Below are 22,618 nucleotides of genomic sequence, written 5' to 3'. Positions count from 1 at the left end.
TTTTGAGCTGGCAATGTTGCTGTATTAGATTATTCTAAGAAGATCAGTGTGTATCTTTTTTCTCTTTTGTGTTTTTACAGATATCGCATATGCATGAATTGTTCTCCTTCTACCTCCGGAGGGGGTCTCTAGGGCAGGGGACGCGGTACTCCATCTTTTACAGGAACTGGTAGTTCCTGAGCCTCATATGATGGGGAGGGTGGGGGGGGGGTTCCGGTTGGGAGGGGGGCGGTGGGGTTGGGGATGGGGTTGGTGGTGGGGGTGTAAGGCAGAGGTAGTTACTAGTGTGCAGACATTAAGACACATATTACGTTTTGCTGATTTTTTTGTTTTTTTCTGGTTATTGCTACAGGATGGATAAGAAAATAAAATGTTGTACCTTAAATATTAATGGCCTCAACGACCCGAAAAAAGTAGGGATTCTTCGTAGAATAATACAGCTTTTAGATGTTGATTTTTTGTGTATACAAGAAACTCATGTTCCCTGGGATAAACGAGCCCTTTTAAAAAATCTCGGGCTTGAACTTCTAGTCACCTCAAAACAAATGGGTGTTAAAAGAGGCATTGCAATCTGTATGAAGAAAGGGGTGGGGAAATGTCTTAGAACTTTAGCAGATAAATGGGGCAGATGGGGCCTCGTCGAATTAGTCGTGGAAGGGCATACATTTACGGTTTGCTGTATCTATGGCCCCAATTTGGACGATAACGAAGTTTTTAATATTGTGAATGCAGAAATTTCAACTTGGCCTCAGCCTATTATTCTATGTGGGGATTTGAATATTCACATCGAGGCGAATTGGAATATTAGGTCTGAGAGGAAATATACTGGTCGTAAAATGAGGACTTATAGAGCTCTAAGAGAATTAGTACTAGGAAACGGGTTAGTGGATGTATCTTAACCCCTTGCGTGCTGATGACAGAACGGTTCCGTCATCAGCTACGGGTGAGCAGTGCTGATGACGAAACCGTTCCGTCATGACTCCGCCCGCGCAAGGCGGAGTCAGCACAGGCGGAAAATACGCCCCGCACGCAAGGGGTTAAAAAACGTAGTGATAGTTGGGACACTTCCTAATGTTGATAATGTCATTTTGTGGGGTGCTGCCTCAGAGCCTGGATAGCTCAGTCGGTAGAGCATCAGACTTTTAATCTGAGGGCCCAGGGTTCAAGTCCCTGTTCAGGCGGCTTGGTTAAAGAAAATGTATATCAATTGCATACTCTTTTCAGGATCCAATGAATGGGAATTCCAATTACAGATGGTTCAAAAAAGTCTTGATCGAGTCCTTACATACCCATCTGTGCTCTACTTTCTTTGACAAGGGTTAAGAAGACTTACCCAAACTGTATCATGTAGTTTGACATGTTGATTATCTTTTATCCAATTCAATGTTCAAAATGTAAGCTAGTGTCCGATTAATTTGATAAAGTTGGTCAACAACTTATAGGTCATCTTTTTATTTGTGAATCTCTGATCACCTTGTTGAATCAGGTCGGATCTCTGGTGCAATGGATTGCGGCTTGGAGTCCTAGGCGAATGTAGCAAAAGCATTCAAACGCTAAGGGTTCGAACACCAACTGGGTCAATTTTATCCCTCCTCTATTTTATAACTAATTGAAACAGTAACCAGCAATCCTGCTTCTCCATCACCAGAAACATTTACCAAAATGGCAGTGAAAGAAAGTCTACTTAAACAGAGACTGTTTGCTTTGAAAATGTTGCATAGTCTATGCCCAAGAGGAAATTCCCAATGATACTGCTGAAAATGTAATTTAGGAGTTAGTAATAGTATTTGGCCCTTTATTAATTTATCTGTGTCATTTTAAACACGTGATTTCTATGTCATCCGAAAATGAGATAGTACAAATTTCCGGAGTTATAATGGATTACGTGTGCTGCTGAAATTTCAAATGCTTATAATATCAATTCATTATTAAACTCTAGAATATTGATTGCTAATATATGTAATTATATAAATATACAAAGTGTAGGTCAGTGTACGTCCACATTTGTTTAGCTGATTTTAAGGTAGAGTATAGCAGAGCCTGGATAGCTCAGTCGGTAGAGCATCAGACTTTTAATCTGAGGGTCCAGGGTTCAAGTCCCTGTTCAGGCGGTTGTTTCCTTTAAAGAAAAAGTACTCTAATTGTATGCTCTTTTTGTGGACCCCTGCATGACAAATAAGATATTCCATTACTAAAATTGCAAAAACGTCTTTCATGGAGTTGTGAAATACACATCAGTCTCACATATTATGTGCCATTTGACTAAACTTAAGTCGTACGTAGATTTACCAATGGTATCATGTAGTCTGAGACGGTGAATATCATTTCACCAATTCAATATTCAAAATATAGCCATGGTTATAGTATCAAATGAACTTTATAAAGCTGATCAACAGCTAATAGCTCATTATTTCATTTCAGAACATCTCTGCACCTCATTATAGCAGATTGGCTCTGTGGCGCAATGGATAGCGCATTGGACTTCTAGGTGAATGTAAAAAAGATATTCAAAGGTTGTTGGTTCGAATCCCACCAGAGTCAGTTTTATCCCTGTTATCCTGTTATCCCAAGTACCAATTCATTATTATATTCTCTGTATTTAGTACTAATACCGGCAACCATCTTAACCCCTTGCGTGCTGATGACAGAACGGTTCCGTCATCAGCTACGGGTGAGCTGTGCTGATGACGAAACCGTTCCGTCATGACTCCGCCCGCGCAAGGCGGAGTCAGCACAGGCGGAAAATACGCCCCGCACGCAAGGGGTTAAAAAACGTAGTGATAGTTGGGACACTTCCTAATGTTGATAATGTCATTTTGTGGGGTGCTGCCTCAGAGCCTGGATAGCTCAGTCGGTAGAGCATCAGACTTTTAATCTGAGGGCCCAGGGTTCAAGTCCCTGTTCAGGCGGCTTGGTTAAAGAAAATGTATATCAATTGCATACTCTTTTCAGGATCCAATGAATGGGAATTCCAATTACAGATGGTTCAAAAAAGTCTTGATCGAGTCCTTACATACCCATCTGTGCTCTACTTTCTTTGACAAGGGTTAAGAAGACTTACCCAAACTGTATCATGTAGTTTGACATGTTGATTATCTTTTATCCAATTCAATGTTCAAAATGTAAGCTAGTGTCCGATTAATTTGATAAAGTTGGTCAACAACTTATAGGTCATCTTTTATTTGTGAATCTCTGATCACCTTGTTGAATCAGGTCGGATCTCTGGTGCAATGGATTGCGGCTTGGAGTCCTAGGCGAATGTAGCAAAAGCATTCAAACGCTAAGGGTTCGAACACCAACTGGGTCAATTTTATCCCTCCTCTATTTTATAACTAATTGAAACAGTAACCAGCAATCCTGCTTCTCCATCACCAGAAACATTTACCAAAATGGCAGTGAAAGAAAGTCTACTTAAACAGAGACTGTTTGCTTTGAAAATGTTGCATAGTCTATGCCCAAGAGGAAATTCCCAATGATACTGCTGAAAATGTAATTTAGGAGTTAGTAATAGTATTTGGCCCTTTATTAATTTCACTGTGTCATTTTAAACACGTGATTTCTATGTCATCCGAAAATGAGATAGTACAAATTTCCGGAGTTATAATGGATTACGTGTGCTGCTGAAATTTCAAATGCTTATAATATCAATTCATTATTAAACTCTAGAATATTGATTGCTAATATATGTAATTATATAAATATACAAAGTGTAGGTCAGTGTACGTCCACATTTGTTTAGCTGATTTTAAGGTAGAGTATAGCAGAGCCTGGATAGCTCAGTCGGTAGAGCATCAGACTTTTAATCTGAGGGTCCAGGGTTCAAGTCCCTGTTCAGGCGGTTGTTTCCTTTAAAGAAAAAGTACTCTAATTGTATGCTCTTTTTGTGGACCCCTGCATGACAAATAAGATATTCCATTACTAAAATTGCAAAAACGTCTTTCATGGAGTTGTGAAATACACATCTGTCTCACATATTATGTGCCATTTGACTAAACTTAAGTCGTACGTAGATTTACCAATGGTATCATGTAGTCTGAGACGGTGAATATCATTTCACCAATTCAATATTCAAAATATAGCCATGGTTATAGTATCAAATGAACTTTATAAAGCTGATCAACAGCTAATAGCTCATTATTTCATTTCAGAACATCTCTGCACCTCATTATAGCAGATTGGCTCTGTGGCGCAATGGATAGCGCATTGGACTTCTAGGTGAATGTAAAAAAGATATTCAAAGGTTGTTGGTTCGAATCCCACCAGAGTCAGTGTTATCCTGTTATCCCAAGTACCAATTCATTATTATATTCTCTGTATTTAGTACTAATACCGGCAACCATCTTAACCCCTTGCGTGCTGATGACAGAACGGTTCCGTCATCAGCTACGGGTGAGCTGTGCTGATGACGAAACCGTTCAGTCATGACTCCGCCCGCGCAAGGCGGAGTCAGCACAGGCGGAAAATACGCCCCGCACGCAAGGGGTTAAAAAACGTAGTGATAGTTGGGACACTTCCTAATGTTGATAATGTCATTTTGTGGGGTGCTGCCTCAGAGCCTGGATAGCTCAGTCGGTAGAGCATCAGACTTTTAATCTGAGGGCCCAGGGTTCAAGTCCCTGTTCAGGCGGCTTGGTTAAAGAAAATGTATATCAATTGCATACTCTTTTCAGGATCCAATGAATGGGAATTCCAATTACAGATGGTTCAAAAAAGTCTTGATCGAGTCCTTACATACCCATCTGTGCTCTACTTTCTTTGACAAGGGTTAAGAAGACTTACCCAAACTGTATCATGTAGTTTGACATGTTGATTATCTTTTATCCAATTCAATGTTCAAAATGTAAGCTAGTGTCCGATTAATTTGATAAAGTTGGTCAACAACTTATAGGTCATCTTTTTATTTGTGAATCTCTGATCACCTTGTTGAATCAGGTCGGATCTCTGGTGCAATGGATTGCGGCTTGGAGTCCTAGGCGAATGTAGCAAAAGCATTCAAACGCTAAGGGTTCGAACACCAACTGGGTCAATTTTATCCCTCCTCTATTTTATAACTAATTGAAACAGTAACCAGCAATCCTGCTTCTCCATCACCAGAAACATTTACCAAAATGGCAGTGAAAGAAAGTCTACTTAAACAGAGACTGTTTGCTTTGAAAATGTTGCATAGTCTATGCCCAAGAGGAAATTCCCAATGATACTGCTGAAAATGTAATTTAGGAGTTAGTAATAGTATTTGGCCCTTTATTAATTTCACTGTGTCATTTTAAACACGTGATTTCTATGTCATCCGAAAATGAGATAGTACAAATTTCCGGAGTTATAATGGATTACGTGTGCTGCTGAAATTTCAAATGCTTATAATATCAATTCATTATTAAACTCTAGAATATTGATTGCTAATATATGTAATTATATAAATATACAAAGTGTAGGTCAGTGTACGTCCACATTTGTTTAGCTGATTTTAAGGTAGAGTATAGCAGAGCCTGGATAGCTCAGTCGGTAGAGCATCAGACTTTTAATCTGAGGGTCCAGGGTTCAAGTCCCTGTTCAGGCGGTTGTTTCCTTTAAAGAAAAAGTACTCTAATTGTATGCTCTTTTTGTGGACCCCTGCATGACGAATAAGATATTCCATTACTAAAATTGCAAAAACGTCTTTCATGGAGTTGTGAAATACACATCTGTCTCACATATTATGTGCCATTTGACTAAACTTAAGTCGTACGTAGATTTACCAATGGTATCATGTAGTCTGAGACGGTGAATATCATTTCACCAATTCAATATTCAAAATATAGCCATGGTTATAGTATCAAATGAACTTTATAAAGCTGATCAACAGCTAATAGCTCATTATTTCATTTCAGAACATCTCTGCACCTCATTATAGCAGATTGGCTCTGTGGCGCAATGGATAGCGCATTGGACTTCTAGGTGAATGTAAAAAAGATATTCAAAGGTTGTTGGTTCGAATCCCACCAGAGTCAGTTTTATCCCTGTTATCCTGTTATCCCAAGTACCAATTCATTATTATATTCTCTGTATTTAGTACTAATACCGGCAACCATCTTAACCCCTTGCGTGCTGATGACAGAACGGTTCCGTCATCAGCTACGGGTGAGCTGTGCTGATGACGAAACCGTTCCGTCATGACTCCGCCCGCGCAAGGCGGAGTCAGCACAGGCGGCAAATACGCCCCGCACGCAAGGGGTTAAAAAACATAGTGATAGTTGGGACACTTCCTAATGTTGATAATGTCATTTTGTGGGGTGCTGCCTCAGAGCCTGGATAGCTCAGTCGGTAGAGCATCAGACTTTTAATCTGAGGGCCCAGGGTTCAAGTCCCTGTTCAGGCGGCTTGGTTAAAGAAAATGTATATCAATTGCATACTTTTTTCAGGATCCAATGAATGGGAATTCCAATTACAGATGGTTCAAAAAAGTCTTGATCGAGTCCATACATACCCATCTGTGCTCTACTTTCTTTGACAAGGGTTAAGAAGACTTACCCAAACTGTATCATGTAGTTTGACATGTTGATTATCTTTTATCCAATTCAATGTTCAAAATGTAAGCTAGTGTCCGATTAATTTGATAAAGTTGGTCAACAACTTATAGTTCATCTTTTTATTTGTGAATCTCTGATCACCTTGTTGAATCAGGTCGGATCTCTGGTGCAATGGATTGCGGCTTGGAGTCCTAGGCGAATGTAGCAAAAGCATTCAAACGCTAAGGGTTCGAACACCAACTGGGTCAATTTTATCCCTCCTCTATTTTATAACTAATTGAAACAGTAACCAGCAATCCTGCTTCTCCATCACCAGAAACATTTACCAAAATGGCAGTGAAAGAAAGTCTACTTAAACAGAGACTGTTTGCTTTGAAAATGTTGCATAGTCTATGCCCAAGAGGAAATTCCCAATGATACTGCTGAAAATGTAATTTAGGAGTTAGTAATAGTATTTGGCCCTTTATTAATTTCACTGTGTCATTTTAAACACGTGATTTCTATGTCATCCGAAAATGAGATAGTACAAATTTCCGGAGTTATAATGGATTACGTGTGCTGCTGAAATTTCAAATGCTTATAATATCAATTCATTATTAAACTCTAGAATATTGATTGCTAGTATATGTAATTATATAAATATACAAAGTGTAGGTCAGTGTACGTCCACATTTGTTTAGCTGATTTTAAGGTAGAGTATAGCAGAGCCTGGATAGCTCAGTCGGTAGAGCATCAGACTTTTAATCTGAGGGTCCAGGGTTCAAGTCCCTGTTCAGGCGGTTGTTTCCTTTAAAGAAAAAATACTCTAATTGTATGCTCTTTTTGTGGACCCCTGCATGACAAATAAGATATTCCATTACTAAAATTGCAAAAACGTCTTTCATGGAGTTGTGAAATACACATCTGTCTCACATATTATGTGCCATTTGACTAAACTTAAGTCGTACGTAGATTTACCAATGGTATCATGTAGTCTGAGACAGTGAATATCATTTCACCAATTCAATATTCAAAATATAGCCATGGTTATAGTATCAAATGAACTTTATAAAGCTGATCAACAGCTAATAGCTCATTATTTCATTTCAGAACATCTCTGCACCCCATTATAGCAGATTGGCTCTGTGGCGCAATGGATAGCGCATTGGACTTCTAGGTGAATGTAAAAAAGATATTCAAAGGTTGTTGGTTCGAATCCCACCAGAGTCAGTTTTATCCCTGTTATCCTGTTATCCCAAGTACCAATTCATTATTATATTCTCTGTATTTAGTACTAATACCGGCAACCATCTTAACCCCTTGCGTGCTGATGACAGAACGGTTCCGTCATCAGCTACGGGTGAGCTGTGCTGATGACGAAACCGTTCCGTCATGACTCCGCCCGCGCAAGGCGGAGTCAGCACAGGCGGCAAATACGCCCCGCACGCAAGGGGTTAAAAAACATAGTGATAGTTGGGACACTTGCTAATGTTGATAATGTCATTTTGTGGGTTGCTGCCTCAGAGCCTGGATAGCTCAGTCGGTAGAGAATCAGACTTTTAATCTGAGGGCCCAGGGTTCAAGTCCCTGTTCAGGTGGCTTGGTTAAAGAAAATGTATATCAATTGCATACTCTTTTCAGGATCCAATGAATGGGAATTCCAATTACAGATGGTTCAAAAAAGTCTTGATCGAGTCCTTACATACCCATCTGTGCTCTACTTTCTTTGACAAGGGTTAAGAAGACTTACCCAAACTGTATCATGTAGTTTGACATGTTGATTATCTTTTATCCAATTCAATGTTCAAAATGTAAGCTAGTGTCCGATTAATTTGATAAAGTTGGTCAACAACTTATAGGTCATCTTTTTATTTGTGAATCTCTGATCACCTTGTTGAATCAGGTCGGATCTCTGGTGCAATGGATTGCGGCTTGGAGTCCTAGGCGAATGTAGCAAAAGCATTCAAACGCTAAGGGTTCGAACACCAACTGGGTCAATTTTATCCCTCCTCTATTTTATAACTAATTGAAACAGTAACCAGCAATCCTGCTTCTCCATCACCAGAAACATTTACCAAAATGGCAGTGAAAGAAAGTCTACTTAAACAGAGACTGTTTGCTTTGAAAATGTTGCATAGTCTATGCCCAAGAGGAAATTCCCAATGATACTGCTGAAAATGTAATTTAGGAGTTAGTAATAGTATTTGGCCCTTTATTAATTTCACAGTGTCATTTTAAACACGTGATTTCTATGTCATCCGAAAATGAGATAGTACAAATTTCCGGAGTTATAATGGATTACGTGTGCTGCTGAAATTTCAAATGCTTAAAATATCAATTCATTATTAAACTCTAGAATATTGATTGCTAATATATGTAATTATTAAATATACAAAGTGTAGGTCAGTGTACGTCCACATTTGTTTAGCTGATTTTAAGGTAGAGTATAGCAGAGCCTGGATAGCTCAGTCGGTAGAGCATCAGACTTTTAATCTGAGGGTCCAGGGTTCAAGTCCCTGTTCAGGCGGTTGTTTCCTTTAAAGAAAAAGTACTCTAATTGTATGCTCTTTTTGTGGACCCCTGCATGACGAATAAGATATTCCATTACTAAAATTGCAAAAACGTCTTACATGGAGTTGTGAAATACACATCTGTCTCACATATTATGTGCCATTTGACTAAACTTAAGTCGTACGTAGATTTACCAATGGTATCATGTAGTCTGAGACGGTGAATATCATTTCACCAATTCAATATTCAAAATATAGCCGAGGCAAGATGGCGGCCGTGGTGAAGGCTGTGTGAACAGCCCTATCCCTTGCTCCGAGCACCCTGGAGTAGAAGGAGGAGACCTTTGCGTTCTGACCGACTACAGTGAGCGCCGCATGCTGGAGAAAAACTCTTACCGGCGCTTCTTTTGAAAGTGCACATACTTGAACTGAGTGGCCCTGGTCCAGCTCCGGTGATTTCTTCATGATCCGTGTAGCCGTGTTTGATTTTATCAGAGGCGGTGCATCCAGCTGAAGATCTTCGTTTTCCTACGGCTTAGCTGCCGCAGCTGCTCCGAATGCTGGCTGACCTTTTCCGTATTCAGCGGCGTGCCCCGCTGTGGCGTGTAACGGTGTATCTGCTCTGGGCTCAGAGCAGCGTGTATCCCGGACGCGGGGGGTCCCGCAAAAAGAAGATGCAGCCTCAAGTTCTGGCTCAAGCTCCGGCTGGAACTCGCAGTCATAAACCGAATGAAGAAGATGAAAATACTGCAGGAGGTAACAGTGATGGCAGTGGCGTCAATGTGGAGAAAGAAACAATTACTTCCAGTAAGACTCCCGGTAAGACTGTATCCAGAGTGGGGAAAAATACACAGAAGGGGAGTGCTCAACTTCCCCAGCCTGCTGAAAAGCCGGCGGGCACAGGGGGGAAAGGCATCATCTCTTTGACACTTCCTGAGTTTTTTGAGAAACAAACAGTAAAAATGAGAAAAAATGAGAAAGCCTTACAGCCTAAAGACACTGAGTTATTGATAAACCAGGCTCTGGATAGCGCGAACTGTTGCTCTATGGGAGATGGAGTCCTGGAAACTTTGGGAGATACACAGGATATGCAGGAGATTGGTCAAGAATCAGGCCCCTCATTAGTGTCTGAAACTATTTCGAGAGTAGAAATGTTACCCCCCCAGGAACTGCCGGAAAATTTTTACTCTCTATCTGATTTTTCTACAGATGAGAGTACGAATATTAGTAAAGACTGGGGTGATTGCAGTAACGAGAGTAGTTCAGTAGAGGGGGAGCTCAGCGGCAGCCCAGTTACTCCGAATGCTTCTGCTTCTACGGTCAGAAGACGGAAAAAGAGGGGCTCTCAACGGGTTGTAAATAAGGAGAGTGAATCTAATTTACTGGAGTTGGCTGAAGGTGTTTTTTCTAAAGCAAATCCTCAGGAAAAAAACAGTGCATCTAAAACCCTCGAGGGCATTGATCAGGCTGCTAATGCTAATGCTATAGTCGAGGATGGACCTCTTAATGACAATTCTAAGGAAATCACTCTAATAACTATTTATAACACTATGATGAGTCATAGGGCCGAAAGCAAAGCAGAGAATCAGCGCACTCAGGCGACGTGCTCAAAGGTAAAAAATGCAGTTCGCAGAGCTATCAAATTGTGCACAGAGACAGCTGATAGAGTCACTGAGGCAGAGGCGAGGATATCTGCTCTCGAGGATGAGACTATAGTGCAAAAGCAAGAGGTCGCTAACATTAAAGCCCACAGAGATGATATTTCTGATAAGCTGGCAAGTTTGGAGAACCAGGCCCGTAGAAATAATTTACGGTTTTTGGGTGTGCCCGAGAAAAAAGAAGGGGCTGATGTCAGGGGTTTCATCATTGGGTTACTAAAGGATGCCTTTCCTGAACTGACGACTTGGGACTGGTCCAAGGAAGTGCAGCGTGCACATAGATTTCCTTTTGTAATTAGGAAACCACGACAAGGTCAAGAAGAATATCCTAGGGCCATTCTGGTTTCCTTTAATAATTTTCTTGCCAGGGAAGCAATTTTTTCATTAGCAAGACCGGATAAAAAAGCCGAAGGCATGAACTGTCAATTTTTCGTGAGACCTGATTATTGTCAGGCCACTGTGTCCCAACGATGGCAACTGCGCCAACTTATTCCAGACTTCCAGAAGAAGGGAGTCACAGTGTTTCTGCAAAATCCGGCTAAATTGAAGACTATATTTAAGGGACAGATGAAATTCTTCTTTTCAGAAGTTAAAGCTAAGGAATATTTGGACACTCTATGATGCTCTAGGACATAATGCATATTTTTTGAGCTGGCAATGTTGCTGTATTAGATTATTCTAAGAAGATCAGTGTGTATCTTTTTTCTCTTTTGTGTTTTTACAGATATCGCATATGCATGAATTGTTCTCCTTCTACCTCCGGAGGGGGTCTCTAGGGCAGGGGACGCGGTACTCCATCTTTTACAGGAACTGGTAGTTCCTGAGCCTCATATGATGGGGAGGGTGGGGGGGGGGTTCCGGTTGGGAGGGGGGCGGTGGGGTTGGGGATGGGGTTGGTGGTGGGGGTGTAAGGCAGAGGTAGTTACTAGTGTGCAGACATTAAGACACATATTACGTTTTGCTGATTTTTTTGTTTTTTTCTGGTTATTGCTACAGGATGGATAAGAAAATAAAATGTTGTACCTTAAATATTAATGGCCTCAACGACCCGAAAAAAGTAGGGATTCTTCGTAGAATAATACAGCTTTTAGATGTTGATTTTTTGTGTATACAAGAAACTCATGTTCCCTGGGATAAACGAGCCCTTTTAAAAAATCTCGGGCTTGAACTTCTAGTCACCTCAAAACAAATGGGTGTTAAAAGAGGCATTGCAATCTGTATGAAGAAAGGGGTGGGGAAATGTCTTAGAACTTTAGCAGATAAATGGGGCAGATGGGGCCTCGTCGAATTAGTCGTGGAAGGGCATACATTTACGGTTTGCTGTATCTATGGCCCCAATTTGGACGATAACGAAGTTTTTAATATTGTGAATGCAGAAATTTCAACTTGGCCTCAGCCTATTATTCTATGTGGGGATTTGAATATTCACATCGAGGCGAATTGGAATATTAGGTCTGAGAGGAAATATACTGGTCGTAAAATGAGGACTTATAGAGCTCTAAGAGAATTAGTACTAGGAAACGGGTTAGTGGATGTATCTTAACCCCTTGCGTGCTGATGACAGAACGGTTCCGTCATCAGCTACGGGTGAGCAGTGCTGATGACGAAACCGTTCCGTCATGACTCCGCCCGCGCAAGGCGGAGTCAGCACAGGCGGAAAATACGCCCCGCACGCAAGGGGTTAAAAAACGTAGTGATAGTTGGGACACTTCCTAATGTTGATAATGTCATTTTGTGGGGTGCTGCCTCAGAGCCTGGATAGCTCAGTCGGTAGAGCATCAGACTTTTAATCTGAGGGCCCAGGGTTCAAGTCCCTGTTCAGGCGGCTTGGTTAAAGAAAATGTATATCAATTGCATACTCTTTTCAGGATCCAATGAATGGGAATTCCAATTACAGATGGTTCAAAAAAGTCTTGATCGAGTCCTTACATACCCATCTGTGCTCTACTTTCTTTGACAAGGGTTAAGAAGACTTACCCAAACTGTATCATGTAGTTTGACATGTTGATTATCTTTTATCCAATTCAATGTTCAAAATGTAAGCTAGTGTCCGATTAATTTGATAAAGTTGGTCAACAACTTATAGGTCATCTTTTTATTTGTGAATCTCTGATCACCTTGTTGAATCAGGTCGGATCTCTGGTGCAATGGATTGCGGCTTGGAGTCCTAGGCGAATGTAGCAAAAGCATTCAAACGCTAAGGGTTCGAACACCAACTGGGTCAATTTTATCCCTCCTCTATTTTATAACTAATTGAAACAGTAACCAGCAATCCTGCTTCTCCATCACCAGAAACATTTACCAAAATGGCAGTGAAAGAAAGTCTACTTAAACAGAGACTGTTTGCTTTGAAAATGTTGCATAGTCTATGCCCAAGAGGAAATTCCCAATGATACTGCTGAAAATGTAATTTAGGAGTTAGTAATAGTATTTGGCCCTTTATTAATTTCACTGTGTCATTTTAAACACGTGATTTCTATGTCATCCGAAAATGAGATAGTACAAATTTCCGGAGTTATAATGGATTACGTGTGCTGCTGAAATTTCAAATGCTTATAATATCAATTCATTATTAAACTCTAGAATATTGATTGCTAATATATGTAATTATATAAATATACAAAGTGTAGGTCAGTGTACGTCCACATTTGTTTAGCTGATTTTAAGGTAGAGTATAGCAGAGCCTGGATAGCTCAGTCGGTAGAGCATCAGACTTTTAATCTGAGGGTCCAGGGTTCAAGTCCCTGTTCAGGCGGTTGTTTCCTTTAAAGAAAAAGTACTCTAATTGTATGCTCTTTTTGTGGACCCCTGCATGACAAATAAGATATTCCATTACTAAAATTGCAAAAACGTCTTTCATGGAGTTGTGAAATACACATCAGTCTCACATATTATGTGCCATTTGACTAAACTTAAGTCGTACGTAGATTTACCAATGGTATCATGTAGTCTGAGACGGTGAATATCATTTCACCAATTCAATATTCAAAATATAGCCATGGTTATAGTATCAAATGAACTTTATAAAGCTGATCAACAGCTAATAGCTCATTATTTCATTTCAGAACATCTCTGCACCTCATTATAGCAGATTGGCTCTGTGGCGCAATGGATAGCGCATTGGACTTCTAGGTGAATGTAAAAAAGATATTCAAAGGTTGTTGGTTCGAATCCCACCAGAGTCAGTTTTATCCCTGTTATCCTGTTATCCCAAGTACCAATTCATTATTATATTCTCTGTATTTAGTACTAATACCGGCAACCATCTTAACCCCTTGCGTGCTGATGACAGAACGGTTCCGTCATCAGCTACGGGTGAGCTGTGCTGATGACGAAACCGTTCCGTCATGACTCCGCCCGCGCAAGGCGGAGTCAGCACAGGCGGAAAATACGCCCCGCACGCAAGGGGTTAAAAAACGTAGTGATAGTTGGGACACTTCCTAATGTTGATAATGTCATTTTGTGGGGTGCTGCCTCAGAGCCTGGATAGCTCAGTCGGTAGAGCATCAGACTTTTAATCTGAGGGCCCAGGGTTCAAGTCCCTGTTCAGGCGGCTTGGTTAAAGAAAATGTATATCAATTGCATACTCTTTTCAGGATCCAATGAATGGGAATTCCAATTACAGATGGTTCAAAAAAGTCTTGATCGAGTCCTTACATACCCATCTGTGCTCTACTTTCTTTGACAAGGGTTAAGAAGACTTACCCAAACTGTATCATGTAGTTTGACATGTTGATTATCTTTTATCCAATTCAATGTTCAAAATGTAAGCTAGTGTCCGATTAATTTGATAAAGTTGGTCAACAACTTATAGGTCATCTTTTATTTGTGAATCTCTGATCACCTTGTTGAATCAGGTCGGATCTCTGGTGCAATGGATTGCGGCTTGGAGTCCTAGGCGAATGTAGCAAAAGCATTCAAACGCTAAGGGTTCGAACACCAACTGGGTCAATTTTATCCCTCCTCTATTTTATAACTAATTGAAACAGTAACCAGCAATCCTGCTTCTCCATCACCAGAAACATTTACCAAAATGGCAGTGAAAGAAAGTCTACTTAAACAGAGACTGTTTGCTTTGAAAATGTTGCATAGTCTATGCCCAAGAGGAAATTCCCAATGATACTGCTGAAAATGTAATTTAGGAGTTAGTAATAGTATTTGGCCCTTTATTAATTTCACTGTGTCATTTTAAACACGTGATTTCTATGTCATCCGAAAATGAGATAGTACAAATTTCCGGAGTTATAATGGATTACGTGTGCTGCTGAAATTTCAAATGCTTATAATATCAATTCATTATTAAACTCTAGAATATTGATTGCTAATATATGTAATTATATAAATATACAAAGTGTAGGTCAGTGTACGTCCACATTTGTTTAGCTGATTTTAAGGTAGAGTATAGCAGAGCCTGGATAGCTCAGTCGGTAGAGCATCAGACTTTTAATCTGAGGGTCCAGGGTTCAAGTCCCTGTTCAGGCGGTTGTTTCCTTTAAAGAAAAAGTACTCTAATTGTATGCTCTTTTTGTGGACCCCTGCATGACAAATAAGATATTCCATTACTAAAATTGCAAAAACGTCTTTCATGGAGTTGTGAAATACACATCTGTCTCACATATTATGTGCCATTTGACTAAACTTAAGTCGTACGTAGATTTACCAATGGTATCATGTAGTCTGAGACGGTGAATATCATTTCACCAATTCAATATTCAAAATATAGCCATGGTTATAGTATCAAATGAACTTTATAAAGCTGATCAACAGCTAATAGCTCATTATTTCATTTCAGAACATCTCTGCACCTCATTATAGCAGATTGGCTCTGTGGCGCAATGGATAGCGCATTGGACTTCTAGGTGAATGTAAAAAAGATATTCAAAGGTTGTTGGTTCGAATCCCACCAGAGTCAGTGTTATCCTGTTATCCCAAGTACCAATTCATTATTATATTCTCTGTATTTAGTACTAATACCGGCAACCATCTTAACCCCTTGCGTGCTGATGACAGAACGGTTCCGTCATCAGCTACGGGTGAGCTGTGCTAATGACGAAACCGTTCCGTCATGACTCCGCCCGCGCAAGGCGGAGTCAGCACAGGCGGAAAATACGCCCCGCACGCAAGGGGTTAAAAAACGTAGTGATAGTTGGGACACTTCCTAATGTTGATAATGTCATTTTGTGGGGTGCTGCCTCAGAGCCTGGATAGCTCAGTCGGTAGAGCATCAGACTTTTAATCTGAGGGCCCAGGGTTCAAGTCCCTGTTCAGGCGGCTTGGTTAAAGAAAATGTATATCAATTGCATACTCTTTTCAGGATCCAATGAATGGGAATTCCAATTACAGATGGTTCAAAAAAGTCTTGATCGAGTCCTTACATACCCATCTGTGCTCTACTTTCTTTGACAAGGGTTAAGAAGACTTACCCAAACTGTATCATGTAGTTTGACATGTTGATTATCTTTTATCCAATTCAATGTTCAAAATGTAAGCTAGTGTCCGATTAATTTGATAAAGTTGGTCAACAACTTATAGGTCATCTTTTTATTTGTGAATCTCTGATCACCTTGTTGAATCAGGTCGGATCTCTGGTGCAATGGATTGCGGCTTGGAGTCCTAGGCGAATGTAGCAAAAGCATTCAAACGCTAAGGGTTCGAACACCAACTGGGTCAATTTTATCCCTCCTCTATTTTATAACTAATTGAAACAGTAACCAGCAATCCTGCTTCTCCATCACCAGAAACATTTACCAAAATGGCAGTGAAAGAAAGTCTACTTAAACAGAGACTGTTTGCTTTGAAAATGTTGCATAGTCTATGCCCAAGAGGAAATTCCCAATGATACTGCTGAAAATGTAATTTAGGAGTTAGTAATAGTATTTGGCCCTTTATTAATTTCACAGTGTCATTTTAAACACGTGATTTCTATGTCATCCGAAAATGAGATAGTACAAATTTCCGGAGTTATAATGGATTACGTGTGCTGCTGAAATTTCAAATGCTTAAAATATCAATTCATTATTAAACTCTAGAATATTGATTGCTAATATATGTAATTATATAAATATACAAAGTGTAGGTCAGTGTACGTCCACATTTGTTTAGCTGATTTTAAAGTAGAGTATAGCAGAGCCTGGATAGCTCAGTCGGTAGAGCATCAGACTTTTAATCTGAGGGTCCAGGGTTCAAGTCCCTGTTCAGGCGGTTGTTTCCTTTAAAGAAAAAGTACTCTAATTGTATGCTCTTTTTGTGGACCCCTGCATGACAAATAAGATATTCCATTACTAAAATTGCAAAAACGTCTTTCATGGAGTTGTGAAATACACATCTGTCTCACATATTATGTGCCATTTGACTAAACTTAAGTCGTACGTAGATTTACCAATGGTATCATGTAGTCTGAGACGGTGAATATCATTTCACCAATTCAATATTCAAAATATAGCCATGGTTATAGTATCAAATGAACTTTATAAAGCTGATCAACAGCTAATAGCTCATTATTTCATTTCAGAACATCTCTGTACCTCATTATAGCAGATTGGCTCTGTGGCGCAATGGATAGCGCATTGGACTTCTAGGTGAATGTAAAAAAGATATTCAAAGGTTGTTGGTTCGAATCCCACCAGAGTCAGTTTTATCCCTGTTATCCTGTTATCCCAAGTACCAATTCATTATTATATTCTCTGTATTTAGTACTAATACCGGCAACCATCTTAACCCCTTGCGTGCTGATGACAGAACGGTTCCGTCATCAGCTACGGGTGAGCTGTGCTGATGACGAAACCGTTCCGTCATGACTCCGCCCGCGCAAGGCGGAGTCAGCACAGGCGGCAAATACGCCCCGCACGCAAGGGGTTAAAAAACATAGTGATAGTTGGGACACTTCCTAATGTTGATAATGTCATTTTGTGGGGTGCTGCCTCAGAGCCTGGATAGCTCAGTCGGTAGAGCATCAGACTTTTAATCTGAGGGCCCAGGGTTCAAGTCCCTGTTCAGGCGGCTTGGTTAAAGAAAATGTATATCAATTGCATACTTTTTTCAGGATCCAATGAATGGGAATTCCAATTACAGATGGTTCAAAAAAGTCTTGATCGAGTCCTTACATACCCATCTGTGCTCTACTTTCTTTGACAAGGGTTAAGAAGACTTACCCAAACTGTATCATGTAGTTTGACATGTTGATTATCTTTTATCCAATTCAATGTTCAAAATGTAAGCTAGTGTCCGATTAATTTGATAAAGTTGGTCAACAACTTATAGGTCATCTTTTTATTTGTGAATCTCTGATCACCTTGTTGAATCAGGTCGGATCTCTGGTGCAATGGATTGCGGCTTGGAGTCCTAGGCGAATGTAGCAAAAGCATTCAAACGCTAAGGGTTCGAACACCAACTGGGTCAATTTTATCCCTCCTCTATTTTATAACTAATTGAAACAGTAACCAGCAATCCTGCTTCTCCATCACCAGAAACATTTACCAAAATGGCAGTGAAAGAAAGTCTACTTAAACAGAGACTGTTTGCTTTGAAAATGTTGCATAGTCTATGCCCAAGAGGAAATTCCCAATGATACTGCTGAAAATGTAATTTAGGAGTTAGTAATAGTATTTGGCCCTTTATTAATTTCACAGTGTCATTTTAAACACGTGATTTCTATGTCATCCGAAAATGAGATAGTACAAATTTCCGGAGTTATAATGGATTACGTGTGCTGCTGAAATTTCAAATGCTTAAAATATCAATTCATTATTAAACTCTAGAATATTGATTGCTAATATATGTAATTATATAAATATACAAAGTGTAGGTCAGTGTACGTCCACATTTGTTTCGCTGATTTTAAGGTAGAGTATAGCAGAGCCTGGATAGCTCAGTCGGTAGAGCATCAGACTTTTAATCTGAGGGTCCAGGGTTCAAGTCCCTGTTCAGGCGGTTGTTTCCTTTAAAGAAAAAGTACTCTAATTGTATGCTCTTTTTGTGGACCCCTGCATGACAAATAAGATATTCCATTACTAAAATTGCAAAAACGTCTTTCATGGAGTTGTGAAATACACATCTGTCTCACATATTATGTGCCATTTGACTAAACTTAAGTCGTACGTAGATTTACCAATGGTATCATGTAGTCTGAGACGGTGAATATCATTTCACCAATTCAATATTCAAAATATAGCCATGGTTATAGTATCAAATGAACTTTATAAAGCTGATCAACAGCTAATAGCTCATTATTTCATTTCAGAACATCTCTGCACCTCATTATAGCAGATTGGCTCTGTGGCGCAATGGATAGCGCATTGGACTTCTAGGTGAATGTAAAAAAGATATTCAAAGGTTGTTGGTTCGAATCCCACCAGAGTCAGTGTTATCCTGTTATCCCAAGTACCAATTCATTATTATATTCTCTGTATTTAGTACTAATACCGGCAACCATCTTAACCCCTTGCGTGCTGATGACAGAACGGTTCCGTCATCAGCTACGGGTGAGCTGTGCTAATGACGAAACCGTTCCGTCATGACTCCGCCCGCGCAAGGCGGAGTCAGCACAGGCGGAAAATACGCCCCGCACGCAAGGGGTTAAAAAACGTAGTGATAGTTGGGACACTTCCTAATGTTGATAATGTCATTTTGTGGGGTGCTGCCTCAGAGCCTGGATAGCTCAGTCGGTAGAGCATCAGACTTTTAATCTGAGGGCCCAGGGTTCAAGTCCCTGTTCAGGCGGCTTGGTTAAAGAAAATGTATATCAATTGCATACTCTTTTCAGGATCCAATGAATGGGAATTCCAATTACAGATGGTTCAAAAAAGTCTTGATCGAGTCCTTACATACCCATCTGTGCTCTACTTTCTTTGACAAGGGTTAAGAAGACTTACCCAAACTGTATCATGTAGTTTGACATGTTGATTATCTTTTATCCAATTCAATGTTCAAAATGTAAGCTAGTGTCCGATTAATTTGATAAAGTTGGTCAACAACTTATAGGTCATCTTTTTATTTGTGAATCTCTGATCACCTTGTTGAATCAGGTCGGATCTCTGGTGCAATGGATTGCGGCTTGGAGTCCTAGGCGAATGTAGCAAAAGCATTCAAACGCTAAGGGTTCGAACACCAACTGGGTCAATTTTATCCCTCCTCTATTTTATAACTAATTGAAACAGTAACCAGCAATCCTGCTTCTCCATCACCAGAAACATTTACCAAAATGGCAGTGAAAGAAAGTCTACTTAAACAGAGACTGTTTGCTTTGAAAATGTTGCATAGTCTATGCCCAAGAGGAAATTCCCAATGATACTGCTGAAAATGTAATTTAGGAGTTAGTAATAGTATTTGGCCCTTTATTAATTTCACAGTGTCATTTTAAACACGTGATTTCTATGTCATCCGAAAATGAGATAGTACAAATTTCCGGAGTTATAATGGATTACGTGTGCTGCTGAAATTTCAAATGCTTAAAATATCAATTCATTATTAAACTCTAGAATATTGATTGCTAATATATGTAATTATATAAATATACAAAGTGTAGGTCAGTGTACGTCAACATTTGTTTAGCTGATTTTAAAGTAGAGTATAGCAGAGCCTGGATAGCTCAGTCGGTAGAGCATCAGACTTTTAATCTGAGGGTCCAGGGTTCAAGTCCCTGTTCAGGCGGTTGTTTCCTTTAAAGAAAAAGTACTCTAATTGTATGCTCTTTTTGTGGACCCCTGCATGACAAATAAGATATTCCATTACTAAAATTGCAAAAACGTCTTTCATGGAGTTGTGAAATACACATCTGTCTCACATATTATGTGCCATTTGACTAAACTTAAGTCGTACGTAGATTTACCAATGGTATCATGTAGTCTGAGACGGTGAATATCATTTCACCAATTCAATATTCAAAATATAGCCATGGTTATAGTATCAAATGAACTTTATAAAGCTGATCAACAGCTAATAGCTCATTATTTCATTTCAGAACATCTCTGCACCTCATTATAGCAGATTGGCTCTGTGGCGCAATGGATAGCGCATTGGACTTCTAGGTGAATGTAAAAAAGATATTCAAAGGTTGTTGGTTCGAATCCCACCAGAGTCAGTTTTATCCCTGTTATCCTGTTATCCCAAGTACCAATTCATTATTATATTCTCTGTATTTAGTACTAATACCGGCAACCATCTTAACCCCTTGCGTGCTGATGACAGAACGGTTCCGTCATCAGCTACGGGTGAGCTGTGCTGATGACGAAACCGTTCCGTCATGACTCCGCCCGCGCAAGGCGGAGTCAGCACAGGCGGCAAATACGCCCCGCACGCAAGGGGTTAAAAAACATAGTGATAGTTGGGACACTTCCTAATGTTGATAATGTCATTTTGTGGGGTGCTGCCTCAGAGCCTGGATAGCTCAGTCGGTAGAGCATCAGACTTTTAATCTGAGGGCCCAGGGTTCAAGTCCCTGTTCAGGCGGCTTGGTTAAAGAAAATGTATATCAATTGCATACTTTTTTCAGGATCCAATGAATGGGAATTCCAATTACAGATGGTTCAAAAAAGTCTTGATCGAGTCCTTACATACCCATCTGTGCTCTACTTTCTTTGACAAGGGTTAAGAAGACTTACCCAAACTGTATCATGTAGTTTGACATGTTGATTATCTTTTATCCAATTCAATGTTCAAAATGTAAGCTAGTGTCCGATTAATTTGATAAAGTTGGTCAACAACTTATAGGTCATCTTTTTATTTGTGAATCTCTGATCACCTTGTTGAATCAGGTCGGATCTCTGGTGCAATGGATTGCGGCTTGGAGTCCTAGGCGAATGTAGCAAAAGCATTCAAACGCTAAGGGTTCGAACACCAACTGGGTCAATTTTATCCCTCCTCTATTTTATAACTAATTGAAACAGTAACCAGCAATCCTGCTTCTCCATCACCAGAAACATTTACCAAAATGGCAGTGAAAGAAAGTCTACTTAAACAGAGACTGTTTGCTTTGAAAATGTTGCATAGTCTATGCCCAAGAGGAAATTCCCAATGATACTGCTGAAAATGTAATTTAGGAGTTAGTAATAGTATTTGGCCCTTTATTAATTTCACAGTGTCATTTTAAACACGTGATTTCTATGTCATCCGAAAATGAGATAGTACAAATTTCCGGAGTTATAATGGATTACGTGTGCTGCTGAAATTTCAAATGCTTAAAATATCAATTCATTATTAAACTCTAGAATATTGATTGCTAATATATGTAATTATATAAATATACAAAGTGTAGGTCAGTGTACGTCCACATTTGTTTCGCTGATTTTAAGGTAGAGTATAGCAGAGCCTGGATAGCTCAGTCGGTAGAGCATCAGACTTTTAATCTGAGGGTCCAGGGTTCAAGTCCCTGTTCAGGCGGTTGTTTCCTTTAAAGAAAAAGTACTCTAATTGTATGCTCTTTTTGTGGACCCCTGCATGACAAATAAGATATTCCATTACTAAAATTGCAAAAACGTCTTTCATGGAGTTGTGAAATACACATCTGTCTCACATATTATGTGCCATTTGACTAAACTTAAGTCGTACGTAGATTTACCAATGGTATCATGTAGTCTGAGACGGTGAATATCATTTCACCAATTCAATATTCAAAATATAGCCATGGTTATAGTATCAAATGAACTTTATAAAGCTGATCAACAGCTAATAGCTCATTATTTCATTTCAGAACATCTCTGCACCTCATTATAGCAGATTGGCTCTGTGGCGCAATGGATAGCGCATTGGACTTCTAGGTGAATGTAAAAAAGATATTCAAAGGTTGTTGGTTCGAATCCCACCAGAGTCAGTTTTATCCCTGTTATCCTGTTATCCCAAGTACCAATTCATTATTATATTCTCTGTATTTAGTACTAATACCGGCAACCATCTTAACCCCTTGCGTGCTGATGACAGAACGGTTCCGTCATCAGCTACGGGTGAGCTGTGCTGATGACGAAACCGTTCC

General features: G+C 39.8%; 31 non-coding genes across 31 annotated transcripts; all 31 read left to right on the top strand.

Annotated features, from left to right (window-relative positions):
* The first annotated feature begins 1,108 nt into the window (after positions 1-1,108).
* Positions 1,109-1,181, top strand: TRNAK-UUU (transfer RNA lysine (anticodon UUU)). Its single transcript has one exon. It is a non-coding gene; the product is annotated as a tRNA-Lys (tRNA).
* An 857-nt stretch (positions 1,182-2,038) lies between these two features.
* TRNAK-UUU (transfer RNA lysine (anticodon UUU)) lies at positions 2,039-2,111 on the top strand. Its single transcript has one exon. It is a non-coding gene; the product is annotated as a tRNA-Lys (tRNA).
* Positions 2,112-2,450: 339 nt separating this feature from the next.
* TRNAR-UCU (transfer RNA arginine (anticodon UCU)) lies at positions 2,451-2,541 on the top strand. Its single transcript is given in 2 exon segments — positions 2,451-2,487; positions 2,506-2,541. It is a non-coding gene; the product is annotated as a tRNA-Arg (tRNA).
* Positions 2,542-2,836: 295 nt separating this feature from the next.
* Positions 2,837-2,909, top strand: TRNAK-UUU (transfer RNA lysine (anticodon UUU)). Its single transcript has one exon. It is a non-coding gene; the product is annotated as a tRNA-Lys (tRNA).
* Positions 2,910-3,765: 856 nt separating this feature from the next.
* TRNAK-UUU (transfer RNA lysine (anticodon UUU)) lies at positions 3,766-3,838 on the top strand. Its single transcript has one exon. It is a non-coding gene; the product is annotated as a tRNA-Lys (tRNA).
* Positions 3,839-4,177: 339 nt separating this feature from the next.
* TRNAR-UCU (transfer RNA arginine (anticodon UCU)) lies at positions 4,178-4,268 on the top strand. The gene is given in 2 exon segments: positions 4,178-4,214; positions 4,233-4,268. It is a non-coding gene; the product is annotated as a tRNA-Arg (tRNA).
* Positions 4,269-4,554: 286 nt separating this feature from the next.
* On the top strand, positions 4,555-4,627 carry TRNAK-UUU (transfer RNA lysine (anticodon UUU)). Its single transcript has one exon. It is a non-coding gene; the product is annotated as a tRNA-Lys (tRNA).
* An 857-nt stretch (positions 4,628-5,484) lies between these two features.
* TRNAK-UUU (transfer RNA lysine (anticodon UUU)) lies at positions 5,485-5,557 on the top strand. Its single transcript has one exon. It is a non-coding gene; the product is annotated as a tRNA-Lys (tRNA).
* Positions 5,558-5,896: 339 nt separating this feature from the next.
* On the top strand, positions 5,897-5,987 carry TRNAR-UCU (transfer RNA arginine (anticodon UCU)). Its single transcript is given in 2 exon segments — positions 5,897-5,933; positions 5,952-5,987. It is a non-coding gene; the product is annotated as a tRNA-Arg (tRNA).
* A 295-nt stretch (positions 5,988-6,282) lies between these two features.
* TRNAK-UUU (transfer RNA lysine (anticodon UUU)) lies at positions 6,283-6,355 on the top strand. The gene has a single exon. It is a non-coding gene; the product is annotated as a tRNA-Lys (tRNA).
* Positions 6,356-7,212: 857 nt separating this feature from the next.
* Positions 7,213-7,285, top strand: TRNAK-UUU (transfer RNA lysine (anticodon UUU)). Its single transcript has one exon. It is a non-coding gene; the product is annotated as a tRNA-Lys (tRNA).
* A 339-nt stretch (positions 7,286-7,624) lies between these two features.
* Positions 7,625-7,715, top strand: TRNAR-UCU (transfer RNA arginine (anticodon UCU)). Its single transcript is given in 2 exon segments — positions 7,625-7,661; positions 7,680-7,715. It is a non-coding gene; the product is annotated as a tRNA-Arg (tRNA).
* Positions 7,716-8,939: 1,224 nt separating this feature from the next.
* TRNAK-UUU (transfer RNA lysine (anticodon UUU)) lies at positions 8,940-9,012 on the top strand. Its single transcript has one exon. It is a non-coding gene; the product is annotated as a tRNA-Lys (tRNA).
* Positions 9,013-12,405: 3,393 nt separating this feature from the next.
* Positions 12,406-12,478, top strand: TRNAK-UUU (transfer RNA lysine (anticodon UUU)). The gene has a single exon. It is a non-coding gene; the product is annotated as a tRNA-Lys (tRNA).
* Positions 12,479-13,335: 857 nt separating this feature from the next.
* TRNAK-UUU (transfer RNA lysine (anticodon UUU)) lies at positions 13,336-13,408 on the top strand. Its single transcript has one exon. It is a non-coding gene; the product is annotated as a tRNA-Lys (tRNA).
* A 339-nt stretch (positions 13,409-13,747) lies between these two features.
* TRNAR-UCU (transfer RNA arginine (anticodon UCU)) lies at positions 13,748-13,838 on the top strand. The gene is given in 2 exon segments: positions 13,748-13,784; positions 13,803-13,838. It is a non-coding gene; the product is annotated as a tRNA-Arg (tRNA).
* Positions 13,839-14,133: 295 nt separating this feature from the next.
* On the top strand, positions 14,134-14,206 carry TRNAK-UUU (transfer RNA lysine (anticodon UUU)). Its single transcript has one exon. It is a non-coding gene; the product is annotated as a tRNA-Lys (tRNA).
* An 856-nt stretch (positions 14,207-15,062) lies between these two features.
* TRNAK-UUU (transfer RNA lysine (anticodon UUU)) lies at positions 15,063-15,135 on the top strand. Its single transcript has one exon. It is a non-coding gene; the product is annotated as a tRNA-Lys (tRNA).
* A 339-nt stretch (positions 15,136-15,474) lies between these two features.
* On the top strand, positions 15,475-15,565 carry TRNAR-UCU (transfer RNA arginine (anticodon UCU)). The gene is given in 2 exon segments: positions 15,475-15,511; positions 15,530-15,565. It is a non-coding gene; the product is annotated as a tRNA-Arg (tRNA).
* Positions 15,566-15,851: 286 nt separating this feature from the next.
* TRNAK-UUU (transfer RNA lysine (anticodon UUU)) lies at positions 15,852-15,924 on the top strand. The gene has a single exon. It is a non-coding gene; the product is annotated as a tRNA-Lys (tRNA).
* An 857-nt stretch (positions 15,925-16,781) lies between these two features.
* TRNAK-UUU (transfer RNA lysine (anticodon UUU)) lies at positions 16,782-16,854 on the top strand. The gene has a single exon. It is a non-coding gene; the product is annotated as a tRNA-Lys (tRNA).
* A 339-nt stretch (positions 16,855-17,193) lies between these two features.
* TRNAR-UCU (transfer RNA arginine (anticodon UCU)) lies at positions 17,194-17,284 on the top strand. The gene is given in 2 exon segments: positions 17,194-17,230; positions 17,249-17,284. It is a non-coding gene; the product is annotated as a tRNA-Arg (tRNA).
* Positions 17,285-17,579: 295 nt separating this feature from the next.
* TRNAK-UUU (transfer RNA lysine (anticodon UUU)) lies at positions 17,580-17,652 on the top strand. Its single transcript has one exon. It is a non-coding gene; the product is annotated as a tRNA-Lys (tRNA).
* An 857-nt stretch (positions 17,653-18,509) lies between these two features.
* TRNAK-UUU (transfer RNA lysine (anticodon UUU)) lies at positions 18,510-18,582 on the top strand. The gene has a single exon. It is a non-coding gene; the product is annotated as a tRNA-Lys (tRNA).
* Positions 18,583-18,921: 339 nt separating this feature from the next.
* Positions 18,922-19,012, top strand: TRNAR-UCU (transfer RNA arginine (anticodon UCU)). The gene is given in 2 exon segments: positions 18,922-18,958; positions 18,977-19,012. It is a non-coding gene; the product is annotated as a tRNA-Arg (tRNA).
* A 286-nt stretch (positions 19,013-19,298) lies between these two features.
* Positions 19,299-19,371, top strand: TRNAK-UUU (transfer RNA lysine (anticodon UUU)). The gene has a single exon. It is a non-coding gene; the product is annotated as a tRNA-Lys (tRNA).
* Positions 19,372-20,228: 857 nt separating this feature from the next.
* TRNAK-UUU (transfer RNA lysine (anticodon UUU)) lies at positions 20,229-20,301 on the top strand. The gene has a single exon. It is a non-coding gene; the product is annotated as a tRNA-Lys (tRNA).
* A 339-nt stretch (positions 20,302-20,640) lies between these two features.
* Positions 20,641-20,731, top strand: TRNAR-UCU (transfer RNA arginine (anticodon UCU)). The gene is given in 2 exon segments: positions 20,641-20,677; positions 20,696-20,731. It is a non-coding gene; the product is annotated as a tRNA-Arg (tRNA).
* A 295-nt stretch (positions 20,732-21,026) lies between these two features.
* TRNAK-UUU (transfer RNA lysine (anticodon UUU)) lies at positions 21,027-21,099 on the top strand. The gene has a single exon. It is a non-coding gene; the product is annotated as a tRNA-Lys (tRNA).
* An 857-nt stretch (positions 21,100-21,956) lies between these two features.
* On the top strand, positions 21,957-22,029 carry TRNAK-UUU (transfer RNA lysine (anticodon UUU)). The gene has a single exon. It is a non-coding gene; the product is annotated as a tRNA-Lys (tRNA).
* Positions 22,030-22,368: 339 nt separating this feature from the next.
* Positions 22,369-22,459, top strand: TRNAR-UCU (transfer RNA arginine (anticodon UCU)). Its single transcript is given in 2 exon segments — positions 22,369-22,405; positions 22,424-22,459. It is a non-coding gene; the product is annotated as a tRNA-Arg (tRNA).
* Positions 22,460-22,618: the final 159 nt, after the last annotated feature.

The sequence above is a fragment of the Lissotriton vulgaris genome, chromosome 1_2, assembly GCF_964263255.1.
Source record: "Lissotriton vulgaris chromosome 1_2, aLisVul1.2, whole genome shotgun sequence".
Classification (NCBI taxonomy): Eukaryota; Metazoa; Chordata; class Amphibia; order Caudata; family Salamandridae; genus Lissotriton; species Lissotriton vulgaris.
The sequence above is the reverse complement of the archived record's forward strand: the minus strand, read 5'-3'. Positions and strand labels throughout refer to the sequence as shown.